This window comes from Geospiza fortis, unplaced genomic scaffold (genome assembly GCF_000277835.1).
Source record: "Geospiza fortis unplaced genomic scaffold, GeoFor_1.0 scaffold2, whole genome shotgun sequence".
NCBI lineage: Eukaryota > Metazoa > Chordata > Aves > Passeriformes > Thraupidae > Geospiza > Geospiza fortis.
Genome location: NW_005054366.1, coordinates 718,458 through 733,818, shown reverse-complemented (window position 1 = coordinate 733,818; position 15,361 = coordinate 718,458). Strand labels below are relative to the sequence as shown.

General features: G+C 43.8%; 1 protein-coding gene across 1 annotated transcript in view; it reads left to right on the top strand.

Annotated features, from left to right (window-relative positions):
• Positions 1 to 15,361, top strand: part of ADAMTS17 (ADAM metallopeptidase with thrombospondin type 1 motif 17) — a gene marked incomplete at its 5' end in the record, with an annotated part of 153,568 nt that overhangs the window by 40,283 nt on the left and 97,924 nt on the right. The gene's annotated exons all lie outside the window — the stretch shown is intronic.

Genomic DNA, 15,361 nt, shown 5'->3' with positions numbered 1-15,361 from the left:
CTTTTGTCTTTGTTGTGCCTCACCCCAAAGCTGATGCTGGATGTTTAAGCTGATTTCAGCTTGAAAGCTTTGCCTTCTCCCATGGTTTTATTAATGGTTCATGGGGATGTGTTTTGATAAACAGAGCAACTGTCTAAAATGCTGTGGGAAGAACCCTTAGTGCTTTACCAGGCAACATATTATTGAGAAAATATTCTCCAGGCTATCACATCTCAGCATTATACAGGGTGGTGCTGATTTCTGTTTGAATGAAAAGCAACTTGATAGAATTATCATAGAATTCTAGAATGATTTGGGACCATCAGAGCCCAGCTCATTCTAACCCTCAGTCATGAGACATTTTCCACTAGACCAGGTTGCTCCAGTCCCATCCAGCCTGGCTTTCTTCGCAAAATTCAGTGGCTACCAGAACTATGGCTCTTTCCCCTCAGGAATCCAGGACTCCAGCCCAAATCCCAGCCTGGTGTCTCACTGGTGGGTAACTGAGCTTCTGTCTGCTGCCTTTATTGAAAGGAGTAAGTCACGAGGGAAAATATTTGCCATGACTTTGTTGATATTTTTTTCTGATACTCTGGCTTTATTCTTTGATTTCAACTCCATCTCATAAATCACTTTATGTGCTAAATCATTGTGCAGCTTGACTGGTGCAGGTGCAAACACGTCCTGCATTCCACTCCAGGGCCATTTCTGTCTGTGAAATTATATAGCCATGTACACAAAGCACCTGGGAATTTTGGTCTCATAGCTTAAAGGGCAGATACCTGCATGTGATGCTCCTTTCCCCATCTCTTTACCCCTCACCCTCTTGCTATGTCTGGGGCTTTGACATGCAATCACTCTGGGGGAAAAGGCTTGTTAGGACTGTTTGAACTAACAATTCCCAGTGAATTTACAGGATAGTGTCCTTCAGAAGCAATTCAGTACATTTTCATGCTGGCATGGAGAAAAAAAAATCAGAAGTGTAATATTTTAATATTTTATTTTGTGTGACAGGCAGGTCTTAGGGTTTTGGTTCTCCTGAATATACTACACTAGAACTTCTAAATTACAGTTTTATTTCCTAGACGTCTTTGTGCCTCAATTGTTTTTGAAATTAGAGTTGATTTGTGGGACCCTGCTTGAGAACCAGGGCTTTGCTTATGGCTAAGCAGCACTTAATGATGATTTAAAGAAATCTCTCCTGTTTATCTCGGAAAGGGGTCATTGTGTTTGCAAACAGAGAAGCAGGAGGCTAAGTAATGTCCAGCTAAGCCCACTGTGCCAAATAACTGTCAGGAAAAGCTCTGGAACTGCTCCTGGCTACTGTGTGTTTGAGGCTGAGAAGCCTTTGAGGCAGACACGAGCAGAACAAGCTCATTATATTTGGTCTGTGGAGAGACCATTTGTGTCTTTTGGGGTTTGCAGTATTTCTGCTCTTGTCTCTTGCCTCATCCATGTAAATGGAGATTTGTCATGCTTGCTGCACTGCTTCACTCTGCAGCTCCATCACTTCCCCTTGCTGAGGGTTTGTTTCTCTGGGGGATTCTCACCAGAATGATCATAAAACAAATAAAATCATCAATTCTGCTTTCATAGCTCACCCTGTTTCTTACTTCCCCTTTTGTTATAAAAGGTTGTGGAAAGATAAATAGTATTTCTTTTCCACGGTGTCAGACCTGCTGTCAGTCCTCTATAAATAACCCCTCTGGGCTGGGAATGCCAACCCCAGGCTCTCTGCAGCAGAAAGCAGAATTTTCTGCTATGACACGCTTCAGGCCAGGTGGACAGGGGAAAATGAGACTCATAAAAACCATTTCGCCCTGGTCCTCATCCAAGAACATAGAATGATTTTGCACATCCCCATTCCCAGCCCGGCGCCGTACCCGTTAATTCCTGGTGCCTCCCTGACAGACCATGAAACAACACATTCAGGGCTTTTTGCACTGCATTTTATTGGTAAAAAAAGAATGGATTGAGAGGAGAAGGAAATGAATTTGTAAACAGGGCCTTTCCTCAGTAAAATCCAAACCTCTGTACCAAAGAGATCAGAGCTGTGATCCCCATGGTGCAAGGCTACCAGAGGCAGCTCCACTTCCTTGGGCAGCAGCCAGTTCTTCAGGTCAGTGAAATAGTGGTTAAGCCCTTCAACAGGCCAGAGGTTTGTGTTCCTTCTTTCCACTGCCTGGGTCCTTATTTTCCCCTGTGTTTACACATTCCTGGTCAGTTTGCTGCAGACTGCAGCACTTCCAGAAAGCTGACGCGTTTATAATCGAGAAACCTCAGAGGTTTTTCTTCTCCTGTCAGACATAGATGGCTTTTTTCCAGTTGACTGCTTTACAGTGCCTTTATCCTTTGCTGGCTTGAAAACATTTCAGATAGTTCCTATTGTTTTATAGACCCTGTAGCTAGAAAACCAAGCTTGTGTAAAACCATCTGTACATAGCTGTGCAATAGGCTGCAGACATGCAGGGTAATAAGGCATGATTGCATTCATTGTAGCATTTGCTCCACTGGATAATCAAATAGAAGCATTCCAGTTGCACACAGGATATGTAAGAGTAAAGGAAGGAAATGAAGGACAGTTGCCTATTGTACTTTTACATTTCTTTTGTTTTGCAGCTGCCAAGGTGAAATGCAATTTTGAGAGTGAGTTTTAAATAACAGAAATGAGATTTTACTGGTGATAACCAAGAAAACCACAGTGGGAAGTGTGCATAAAACTTTCCCTCCCCTTGATCTGTGCTGATTTTTTTTTCATTTGAATTGGTTTTTTTCCCAGCTTTGGTTAATCATCTGGTAACATGACCTGGTATTATACCTAACCCATTTTGCAGGGTGTCTGGTCCTGGCAGGATTTTGCTACACCAAGTGCACTGAGTAGACTGAAAGTCACTTTAAATCCTTGGAATGTTGTTGGGTTTTATTTAACAATTCTCCCACTGCCTCAGCACAAGCTCCAAGCTTTTCAGCTGGGATTGTGCTCCACGTAATGCAAATAGGAATTGGGTATCTAACAATACTTTGCAGCACTGAAAATCTTCCCTGTGTTTACCAGACACTGCAAATGTGCCCTGTGTTTACCAGTGTGCTGAAAATTCAGTAGGGAGTGTGCTCTAGCCAGCTGTGATCCACTACAAGCTCATTCCATGGCTGGAAATATTAATGGCAGGTGCCGTGGGGAAGGTGATGAAATTTTGAGCTGACCCAAGAATGCACAGACACATTCTGGAAATAAATTAATGTCTGTAAATGCATGGCAGAATACTTTGAATTTTACACATACAGATTTGATCAGATATTCCTTGTAGAAAATACTGGGCTTTCTTTATCAAGTCCTTGCCAGTTTAGATAGGAAGGTGACTATAGACAGTGAAATTTTAGTCAAATTATCACTGACAGGTGTATATACATATATATGTGTGTGTGTATTTGTGTATAAGCTGTCTCTTGAACAGAAGTGGATTTCATTGGAATTTTATTTGGACACAGGTTCTGCTATGTAGGTTTACTAATTTCAGGTTCAGAATCCTGTTTTGCCTGGATTAGGTTGACAAGTCTTTTTACCTTTTAGATCAGCTGATAGAAATACATTGAACTTATCAGAATAATGACAGTAAAACCCATAGACTCAATCCATCAAATATCTTTCTCCTCCTGTACTCTTTCAGCATGATGAGTAGAATGTGAAGGATTTCTGTGTTTGCTTAGCTTGGAATTAGCCTTGTATTCCTACTTTGGTTGGTGGTGATGAGCAGTCAGCAGGTTGAAGGCATTTGTTGGTTTTGTGTGGTTGTGTCATACATTTTTGTGGGGCTGTTTGCACTAAGGCTCTGCCTGGCCATAGCTGGGCTGCTGGGTACACATGAATGTTCTGCTGAGGATCTGCTTGTTGGTTTTAGTAAAATCATCCATCAAGCTCCAGCATGTACAGCAATATTTGTGCTGTAGCAGACAAACAGTGTAAACACTGCAGTTATTTATAAGAAAACTGGCCAGTGAGTTGGGAAACTGTGTGGATGTTTTTATATTTATTGAAAACAAGGCCATCAGTCTAATCAGACTTTGTTGTTCTTGAAATTACAGGAAAATAGGAGGGTGAAGTTAGATTTCTATTTAGAGTGTATATTTTATATTTCTGTCTAAGAAACCTGTACGCTCATGTTTCTTTTGTGTGCTCCAGTTTGTTTGCTTTTCTGGCTCTGTCAGTCAGAGAGCAAATGTTGTCTCCATCTTGGTCTTGTCTGGGTCCAAGAGTGGATGAAATTCCTGCTATAGCTCTCTTGACCTGTGTCCTGGCTCCTGGGGAAGTGCTGGTGCTCCTTCTAATCCCTTTGATGGCTCTTCCAAGTGTCTGCTCACTTCAGAGGGGCAGCATTCTTCACTGGAGCTGCTCTGCCCTGCCAGATGGTTTTCCCTGTGATTCCTGCCTGACCTGTACCACATTCAGCAGCATCTGAATAGAGATGCTCTCCTGTGGGAATCCTGGGATCCTGCAAAAGTGTTGCTTAAGGGCTGCTGAAGTTCTAAACTTTGTAGCTCCCTTTCAGCAGTGTCTGTTACCTCACCAGAGTTTAATAATTATGTTTCAATTCAAGTTCTTCCTCCTGGTATCTGATTCCTTCTTCCATGATGTTCTCTGATTTGCCCCAGATTTCTTATAAATTGTTAATTCCAATGAGATTTTGATCAAGCCTGTGCTGATTTTGATAGCTGGTCCATTAGAGAGGATGTAATACACATCCAGCCTGTTCCATGGGGATGCCATGAAGCTGATTATGTTATCACTAATCACGTGGCTTTGTTGGGAAATGCTTCCCATTATATGGCAGCTGCCAGGAGGCCACTACCACTGGCTCCCAGGCAGGCTGGTTCAAAAATACCCCACCTGCCCAGCTGGGGAGTGCAGCTGTTCCTGCTGCAGAGCCCCCCCAGGAGTCCTGAGTGGGGCTTACCAGCTGAGGAGATCCTGCAAACTGTGCTGCACACTCAGCACAGAATTCTCAGTCCTCAGGGACACAGGGCTTTGGCTCAGAACTGGAAGTGTCACCCAGGCAGGTATTGAGGAGCTCCTGCATTTCCTGGGGGTATTTTATTTAGAAACACGTGGGACTAGAAGAGGCACTTCTGTCCCTGTTGGGAGAACTTCAGCACAAAGCCCTGGAGCAGTGACATGAGCACAAAGTGTCCCTGGCTCCTGCAGGATCCTGTGACAATTTTCTTTAGTGCTGTCACTGTCAGCCTCCCGGGCTGTCACTTCTGAATTGAGTGCATAAAGGCCCCAGGACTGGGACTGTGCCTTGACTTGTGTCTGTGAGGCACCAGGGACTCTGGCTGCTGTCAGTCATTGCAAGGAGCTCAGTGGTATTCATCCAAATCTGTGTTTTCTTTCACTGGAGCTCAAGTTTGAACATGAGAGATTTCTTTTTATGAAGTGTGAGAAAAGCTCAGGCTGGTCTTTTTCAGAGTGAGAATTTCTCTGTAGCTGGTGGCTTTAAAGGTGACATTTCATTTCTGAGCAATCTAGAGAAAGGGGTACTTAAAAAACTAGATTCAGGACATATTAAAAATATCTCCAACCATGTTACCTCTGAAATTAGCTATTACTTCTCTTCAGTCAGGCTGATGCTGTGATGTGTTTATGTCTGTATAAACCACCCTGTGGGTCATTCCCTTCCTGGGCAGTGGGTGCCAGGATGGACAGCTCTGTTTGGGAACCCAGAGGAGAGGCTCTTTGGGTTAGCAGAAACCCAAATGTTTTACCCTGGTTTGGTGGGTGTATCTGTGCCCCGTGTGTGCTTTGTGCTCATGTCTGTCTCCCCCAGTGATGGTTGTTCCCTAATATTTTTAGAACCCATTGGCCAATTGGAATCAAACTTGAGGATATGGAGCTCAGAAGTATTAGGCTTTCAGAAGTTTTCTGAAAATTAGGAAGCTAAGCAGAGGAAGGAGCCATCTCCCTCTGATGCTGCCAGTGAAGGAAAGATTGCAGCATCCATTTACATCAGGACCCCCAAGTGGAAGTGATAATCTCTAGGAAATCAAGCCATTAATTTTGCAGTAAGTTTAGGGATTTTTTATTTATTCTCACCTCCCTTTCCTCGGTGCTGTTCTGCTCTACCAGAACAAATGTGATGCCTGTTGGTGGTGTGTGAGGAGAGGAGCAGAGCCATGGCACTGCCTGCTGCCATGGAAGGATCATTTTCACTCCCCAGCCCTGGCAGCAGAGGTATCAGCCAGGGTTGCTGAGGGGAGATGCTGGGAACCAGCTTTGCAACCCAAGTTCTGACTTAATAGAGTAACTCAACCCCATTACCCTTATCAGGCACAGCACTAGGGTTTGTCAGGCTGTGAGGTTAAATCAGCACTCAGCAAAGAATTAACACAGAAGGGCTGAATCAAGAATTTCTAAATAAGTTTATCAGTGCTGGCTGGCAGCTCACCAATGTGAAGCCAGGAGCTTCAGCAGCCCTGGAAGTCAGGATGTGGGAGCTGCAGATGAGAAGCAATTTGAGAAAGCATCTGTTTGGGGTTTGATCTCTGTGCATCATCCCATTTGCTGCCTTCCCTGCAGCTCACCTGATGTTGCCAGGAGAACAGCTTTGACATGCATACAGCACCTAAAAATAAAATACACTTTAAATATGAACGTGTTTCAAAAGTATAGGTTCATTCAAGTTCTGAGAGTAATGATTGCTGAGTCATTCTGTAAGAACATGGGCACAGTTTAATGGGGAGCTGGGGAAGAATGCCATTCATCAGCAGCACAGGTGTTCAGCCATCTCCAAAAGTTTCGGTAGACTGGGCTGACACTCTCCAGAGACTGAAATATTATTCATTAATGTTGTTTAACCATTGCAGGACTGATCCTTGCTCATGAGCCCACCCCTGACCAGCACCACAGCAGGGTGATAGGCACAGCTCAGGAAAGCTCTTGGAACTGTTAAAAGAATATTTTAATTTAACTTGCAAAGCTTCATGAGTTTCTTAGTGTTTGTAACTACAGAAAGGGGAAAACTGGAACTGAATTCTGGACCCTGATGGTTTGCTCTTAAAGCAGATGCTGTTTGGTACAGAGACTCCAAATATTTTTTCTGAATTATTGCCAAGTCTGACCTTGTCTCTTCATTCTGGAAGGGAGATAGTGAGGAATTTAAAGGCTCCAGAATCCCTGCTGCTGAATTCCATTGCTTTTAATGAGACTGTTCAGCAGTCTCATTAAAAGCTCTGATTTGATATTTTTCTTCCTTCTCTCTGAATTCAGACCCTCTGTTGAAGCAGGTGGCTCAGATGAGTTGCAGGGACAAACTGACAAGTCCAAAAGTGGAATTGACAGAACTTATCTGAAAAGAGGAAGATGAAAATAGCCCCAAGGCTGCTTTTGGAACCTTACACAGTTTGCAGAGCTGCAGCTATGGCAGGCAGTGCCAGGGTTGCTTTTCCATTCCTTGGGAGATGGAAGCCTGCAGGTGGGAATCCATCCTGGGGACAGGTGTTGGCAGACTGACATAGGCATGTAGCAGAGTGCTGGGAATGGAAGAGTTACATTTTTCTCTTTTTTTGGTTCGTTATTTATTTCCTGAAAGATGCAGCTTGGGGGACAACTGATGCAATTCTTGAGTTCAGGCCTCTTCCACCAAGATAGCACAGGTCAAAATGAAAATACTGAAATACCAACATTTGATAACATCTGGGAAAGGGAAGGGTGAGATTCATAAAGGCTGTTTAGAGCAGGAGCAGGTGGAGCTCTCTCCTTTTCTCAAGCTATCCAGCAGGTGAGAGATGTGGAGTCATTTTTATCCCGTGTCTCTGTGCTGCAGCCACTGCAGTGAAAGACAGTTGTTACTTCCACAGCTCCACAAACCCTGAATCTAGTGCTGAGTCCTGCTGCTGCCTTGATGGGCTGCCTGCCTGTTTCATATTGTCATGCTGATGTTTCCATGCAGGTGGGAAGGGCAGGTCCTGCTTAACTCTACAGCAGCTTGTGGGAAGGACTGGCCGGTTCCTCCCCTGAACACCATGAGTCCAACACAAGATATTCAAATCCAAATGCCTTTGATCCCCAGGCAGAGGTGACTTTGGAGGGCCAGGATCCAAATCCTGATTTGCAGCTTGGTTTCACAGTTGTTGGTGTTGTTTTCTTTGAGTTCTCAGTCTCTGTTCCTGTAGCCTTTCAAAAGCATCAGATCTCTGCTGCCTTCTGCCAGATCTGATGCTTTTCTGGTGTGAGATATCCCTGAACAACATTGTCCCCTGTGCCTCTCTCATTTTCTCTCACTATCTTGTATCTCTCTGATTTCCATCTCTTGTTCCTATACCAGTTCCAACAGCTGTCCCTCCCTTATGCTCAGTGCCAGGTTTTGCCCACACCTCCCTGCCTGAACAATTCCATGCCCTCAGACTTGTTCAGTAATTCCTCAAGTGAACCCATGATGCCAGAGACTTCTGACCCAGGGCTGGAGATCCATTTTTCTCCAGCAGTAAGTACACACAGACATTCTCAGGGAGCTCATCTTCCTTTCTGATCTTATCTGCTGCCCTCCTTGACCCCTGCCTCCCTCAGAAGTGACTCCCTGCTGCCTACGAGATCAAAGTCATGTTTCCTGAAGCCTTCTGGAAAACCCATATTATCTCCATTTGCTACTTTTCTGTCCCTGTCTCTTCTCATTCCCTTATCTCTTCCCATTTCTCTTCCCGCCTTCTTCGCTGAATTTGAATTATGCCAGGCTTCTGTATTCTTCCCACCATGGTGTGTTAACTGACTCAGTCCAATCCCCAACTGGAATCCCTCTCTCAAATCTAACCTGGCCAGCTCTTCCCCTGCCTTTTCTCTCAACAGCTGTCCTAATATATCTTACTTGGAGTAATGCAGCCCATGTAATCCCTGTGTGTGTGTGAGCATGGAGACTTTCAGCACCAGGCAGTGATGTCTGTAAGCAGAGGGTGAGCTGCTTGGATTTTGGAATCAGCATTCAGGAATGGTGGTCTGATTTGGACTAAATGTCCCAAACTCCATATTTAGCTAGAGAAACAGGATTGCAGGAAGGAGCTGTGTTTGAGATCTGCATTCAGCAGCAGCCTAGGCTCTGGGGAGTGTTGGGGAGAAGCTCTCTGGAATGTGGCTGTTAGCATATCAAAGTAGAGTAAACATGGAGATGATACCCTGCTTCCTGTGCCCCAGTTAATTAAGGCACTCCTCATGTCTCCTTGGAAGGGAGGATTTATTAATGTGCTGTCATCCAGGGGAGTGATGGTTTGCTGAAAGGGAGGAGCCATTAATGGCACAGGGGATGTCACGCTGAACAAAGAGCAGATGTCAGAGACACAGGGAATTTCTTTTATCTCCTGCTTTGCTGAGGTCTCAGATGCTGGTGTTTTATCATAAAAGCTTAGAAAAGTAGGGCTGGAAAGAACTTCAGGTGGGCTTTTAGTGCATTCCCTTGCTGCAAGGCAAGATCAGTGGCACCTGTGTCCCTGATGGATATCTGCTCCATGGGGCTCAGCAGGGTGCTTGTTTCCAGCTTTCTCTCAATCCAGTGAACACCACACCTCTCCTCAGATATGGTCAATGTGGTGAATATTTGTGTTTGATCCTGGTGAATGGCACTGGAAAGGAATGTGGTTTCAGAGATGCCTGTGCCAAACCTCTGAGGGCTTCCGAGGGTTGTCTGCTCTTATAATGCAGCATAAATAATGTTTTTGTAGGCATTGGTTAAAGGGATCTTCTTGGCCAAAAAAAGTGTTAGAACATCTCTCAGCTGTCTTATCTCACTGCAGTTGGTGTCTGAAACAGCTTTTGCTGGTGTGGGTGAGGACAGATATCCCTGAAGCTAGGAGAGGTCTTGGTCTCTAGAGCTCTTCTACTGTCTGGGCTGCCCCCTGTGCCTAAATCAGTGAATTAGCAGAGTGTAAATCCAATGCAAACAACATTGGGATAAAGCTCTTGCTATCTTGGGGAATGTCTGTGTGTGGGCAGGTTGGTAAAGGGGCAGATAAATGATTCATCTATTAAACTTGTCAAACCTCAGGGGGGTTCCCAAGAAACAGAAAAGCCCTGCAGAAAGACTGAGAGGTGAAGCTGAGGGTGGCTGTGCTGGGGAGGGGATTCCACATGCTCCATTAATTGCTGTCCTGCAGGGTAATTAAACAGAGAAAAGGAAGATAGCAAAAGCACTCCTCTAAGCTCTGATGATTAAATCTTGCTGCCTCTGCAGGTTTACAGACATGAAGAGGTCTGGCCTCACAAAGGTATTTTTATCAGGAAGGGGCTGAGGAGGGTAGCTGGTTTAGGTGTCAGGTAATTTGTTTGGAAATGGGGCAGTGCACTCCTGCCTGGGCTCCAGTGTGGGTGAAAGAATTGACTGAGTTCTGTTGAGTTGCAGTGGTGCCATAGCTAAAATTGGGGTGTTTCTGCCTGAATCACAGGCCTTCCACAAAGACTAAGGCATGTGGTTGAATCTGGCTTGTTCAGCTAGAGCCCTGGTCTTGTGAAATGTTATCCAGGGCCACTCATCAGACCCTTGGGTGTTGTATCAATATTCAATGCCAAGTATCTCTAGTTATTCCTAATAAACTGAAAACTATCTCCTGCCAAAGGTATTGAGCATTTCACTCATTTGTTCTATGAGGACCTTGTGTTCTGAGGAGTTTATCCTTGTGAGCTCCAGAAACATCAGCTGGCGCTGTGAAGATCAGATTTGATCTGTTAGTCCTTCAGGGTCAGTGTAATGAAAATCAGGAGATTCAGAAAGTACCTACACTTTGTGTTTCAGCTGTTTATTTTTCTTGCTGGGCCTTTGGGATTCTGACAGCAGTTGTGTACACTGGAAATGACAGTGTTTTCAGAGGAAGAAGTTATTTTATTGGGCACTACAGGACAGCTGTCTGAGTTCTGGGAAAGTTGTGCTGCATCCCTGCAGGTTGTGGTGAACTGAATTTTTACAGGGGTCATGGTGACATTCAGGACAGGCTATATTCTCCACAGGGAGAAGAGGATTCTGTGCTGATGGGCACATTTGCAACAAGTTGCCCAGGTACAGAAAGTCAGGATCTGGTGGTCAGGATTCTCAGGAGTCCTGGTGGCTTCCATCAGCTGGTCCGTGACATCAGAACCTCTTCCTCCATAAAGACTTGAGTTCAAAATACTGTGACTTGCACTGGTGTGATTATGAGCTTGTTTTCCTACCTGACTGTAGCTGTGTCTCATGCACTGGATGGTTGCTCTGTAATTTCTGGAGTTGTGGTTCATGATGAGTGTGTTGTTTCCTGTGTGGTTTTTGTTAAATGCAGTAACAATGAAAATTATTGCTGAGGAAAACAGTTTCCATACGTGAATATTAAACTCTAATGGAAACCATGTTGTTACTGCAAGATGAACAGAAGTTGGCACCTTGGAGGACTATCCAGCATTAAGCCAAATTAATCTGTGCCACTAAGATTGCATGTCCAGCTTTGAATTAGGACATTCTCATAAATGAAGGAACAGCTCACCCTGTTCACTCCTCTGGATGATCCCTATAAACCAGACTTGGCCTGCAGGCTCAGTGGTGACAGCCTCAGCCTGTCTGTGTTGTATGTGCTGGAGAGGGCCCTTCCATGGATACAGTTCTTTTTCACCTGGATACTGCTGGCTCTTGAGACCTGTGTTTATTCAGCTGTAGAACAGTGTTAGTACCTATCTTGGAGGCAGTTTAGTAGGTTTCTTCTTTAATGTTTCTTAAATTTTGGAACATTTTCTATGTAGGCTTTATAGAAAGGGAGAAGTATTTTTCATTTTAAGTATCACAAGCACTGAAAGATTCCCTTGGTGACTGACTTGATGTGTAAATACAGGCAGGGCATCTCTGTCAAACATATCATTGCCATTGAGTGGAAAGGCAGAGCATGAATCACTTCAGGGTTTCCTGATTTTACTCCTGTAGGATGTTAAGAGAGGCTACAGGAATGTAATTGATGGCAATGTGTGAGCTGCACAAATTGAAAATCATGGGAGGATGAGAAAAACATCAGCTCAACACCAAACCAGTAATGATGGGGAATGGGAGCTTTGCTCTGAGCATGTGGATGTGCAGGGAGTCTCTGTCTGTGCCAAGCAGACTTCAGGACTGGGAGTTTGGCTCCCTTCCCAACAGCAAATACGTTGAGCAGGGGGAGAGCCAGCCAAGTTTTAATCAAGTAAAAGTTCTGTATCCAGAGGTGTTTGGCAAAAGAAGAGATTAAAGTATTAGGAGTGCAATGAAAACAAGACATTAGAGAGTTGAAAGCTGGAGTACCTGGACAAACCACTTGCTGAGTGAATACTCCAGAGCCGTGAGGAGGGAGCCCCAGGTGTTTGGAGTAGGACAAAATGGGAACCCACACACCAGGACTTGTCTTTCCCAGCTTTGGCCATCCATGTGGCAAGTGTGTAATGTCCTCATGCCTCGCTGGGCTGGGGGGAGAGATGGGATCATTCCCCTTGGAGATACTGCTGGTGCAGGGCTCAGAGCTGGCAGGAAGGCCAACAGCTGCAAACTGTTTATGTATGACAAGTTTTTGGATAAATGTGAGTTTACACAGTTGCCTGTGTCCCAGGCTTTGCTGTGGAAGTGCAGATAGCTCTGTGTGTCCAAGCCCAAGCACAGAAGTTATGGGCTGTAATTATGTAATTTCTCAGGAGAGAAAGGAAAAAACCCTCGTGCTTGGTAATAGTAATTGGCTTTCCTTTCCCTCTTCCACTGATGCTCCTGCTTGACCTCTTTTATATATTAAAAATAGATTTGTGGTAATTGCTGACAGCATATCTGAAAGATAAGGACATTTTTCCCCCCAAAGAAAGTCACTATCTGTATATTTGCGGAGGCACATGAGAAGTGTGGGGTTTTCTTAAAAAATAAAAGACAAAAATCCCAGTTCAGCTTCCTTCCTTCTTTTTTGTTTTCACACGCACACACCTGTCTCACAGACAGGGCCAGAAGCAAAATTACCAAATAAAAGCATTTCCTCTTATATTATTCCCAGCCTGGTAGAACCATGGCACGCCAGGATTTTCACAAACATGTCAGAATTCGTGAAGTTTTTATTCCAGTTCTGCAGACTTGAAAGGCTCAGATAAAAATCTGGAAATTTAAGAGGCAAACAACAGTTTCCATTCATCCCAATGAAGACATAAATCATGTTAATGCAGCTACCAAGGCATTGTGCTTCTATTGTTGTTGGTTAAAGGTGTGTTTTTCTCTGCATATCCGTTGTGTGGATCATTGTACTGGCTTACAAAAAAGTTGCATTTATGTTAATGGTTCAGCTAGATTTACTAAAGACCTGGAGTATGTTTGCAGATCAATAATTTATTTGCTGTTGATATTCTGATGAGAGGAATTCATGCTTAAATGTATTGGTCCAAAGGAAAATTATAGTCTTAGGAAATAGTCTGATAGAAAAAATAGATTTAGAAAACATTTTTAAAGCAAGCTTTTTCAGGCTTAAAATGTGATACCAATTTGTTATAACTGGCTTGCTGTTCCAGAATGACTCTTATTAATAAGCACTCAGCAGTTCATGAGCTGGACTTCTTACTGAGTTCATTCCACGTACTCCAAAGGTTTCTCCTCTTCCAGGATTATGAGTTTCTCTGCCCAGTCCATTTCTGTAATAATAAACTAATTTTAAATGGCTACATTTTTAATTGATCATTGCAGATATTATAAAATGGCCACACAGGATTCACATTAAGCACTGAAAATAGCTTATAAAAATAGATGACTAAGAGTCTCTAACTGACCCACAGTCACTACTTCTTTGACCACTGGTGGATGTACAAGTCCTTAATCATTACTTTTCCACCTTTGAATAATGAGGGTTTTAGCACAGAGCAAAAGCCAAAATAATAAATTGGATATGCATTGCCAGGTTCAGTGGGGATTACAGCCACTGAACAAAGACTTCAGAAGAGTTACTATTTGGTATAATTTATTAAACATTGTAATTGGTATTTAACATATTTAAATATATTGGCAGAATTCTAGACTGTTCTGGTGCACCACACCTCTCAAAAATAGGAATGTTGCCCCCTTCTATCTCCATGATGGCAAACACAGACCCAGCCTCATTTTGTAAAATCTCTCAGAAGGAATTTAGCATGAATAATTTCAAGCAAAATGGACTTGCCTGATTGACCCCTGAGCCTGAAATGCAATTGTTGCTCCTCAGTTAAAACCTCATGTGTCAGACACAACTGAGAGATATTGGCACAGGTGAATGGAAGATAAAGGTGGAATAATCAGGTTTAGTAGAAGGAATAAAACACTTTCGGTAAAAGTCCTGCTCTGGTCATTTCTGCCTAAAACTGCTGAAAGGGAATCAAAATGTCTGTCCCTATTCAGTAAAAGTGTCTCTCAGCTGGCCCAAATACTTAGTTTTGGCTTCCCTTTAACCAAAAAGGGGCACATTCATTGGGCTTCCAGGTATGTGGACTGAGCTTGCAATCTCAAAAATCTTTGCCAAAGTCTGTTCCTTCCTGAGCAATTCCTTGATGTCCTTTGGACTATTCTGCATGTAAGAATCGAGTCAGTCCAAGAAGAGTGCTGAAATCCAGCCTTTTAGGCCTTGATTTAAAAGGTTTAATCTTGATCTCATTTTTTTTGTTTATGGTATGAATCTGCCCTTTCACAGTCAGCATTTTTAAAGTAAGCAAGTGTTAGTGCCTGATTTCTGCCTTCACTCTTCTCTGCAAGTGCTGAAGTAAAAGGCTGTTGCCCATCCCTTCATTCCATCCAGAACACCCCTGGCAACTAATATCCACATCCTTATTGTTGTCAAATCTCATAAAAACAGAGCTGGACTTCTTCCAGGTCTAAAGTTTTATATTTGCACCCTGATAAACACAGCTTTGTCATCTCTGAGAGGAAAAGTAAAAAAGGAAACCAGGGAGATCATGGCTCCATTGCATGGTCATGGTCTGCTCCTTAAAGGCAGCTCCATGCAGGCACCCCTCCGTGGAACCAGTACTGCAGTGAGGAAATAGATTCCTTGAGTGCTGTTAAATACAGATAAAAGCAGATATATCCACTGGGGCACCCTGAGGTGCCAGCACAGCATTCCCAAGTGCAGTGGCACTTGCAGCAGGGGCCACTGACTGCAGAAGGGCAGATGAGGACTATTGTTTTTCCATAGCAGAGGTTCCATGCCATAACTTTTGAATTCCTTTTTGGCCTCAGCCTCAAACTGTTCGTGGTGCCCACACAAACAGGAGAACACTGTGCATGGATCAAGTCCTAAATTCCACTCAGTAATAGGAGACTTGTGCCACCTACATTGGCTTTGTGACTCACCAGCAGCACTTTGCCAGCTCTCCTGGCTCTGACACTCTCGCTTGCTTTTGAGCATGAAAAGAAGGAAAAGTGTAAGA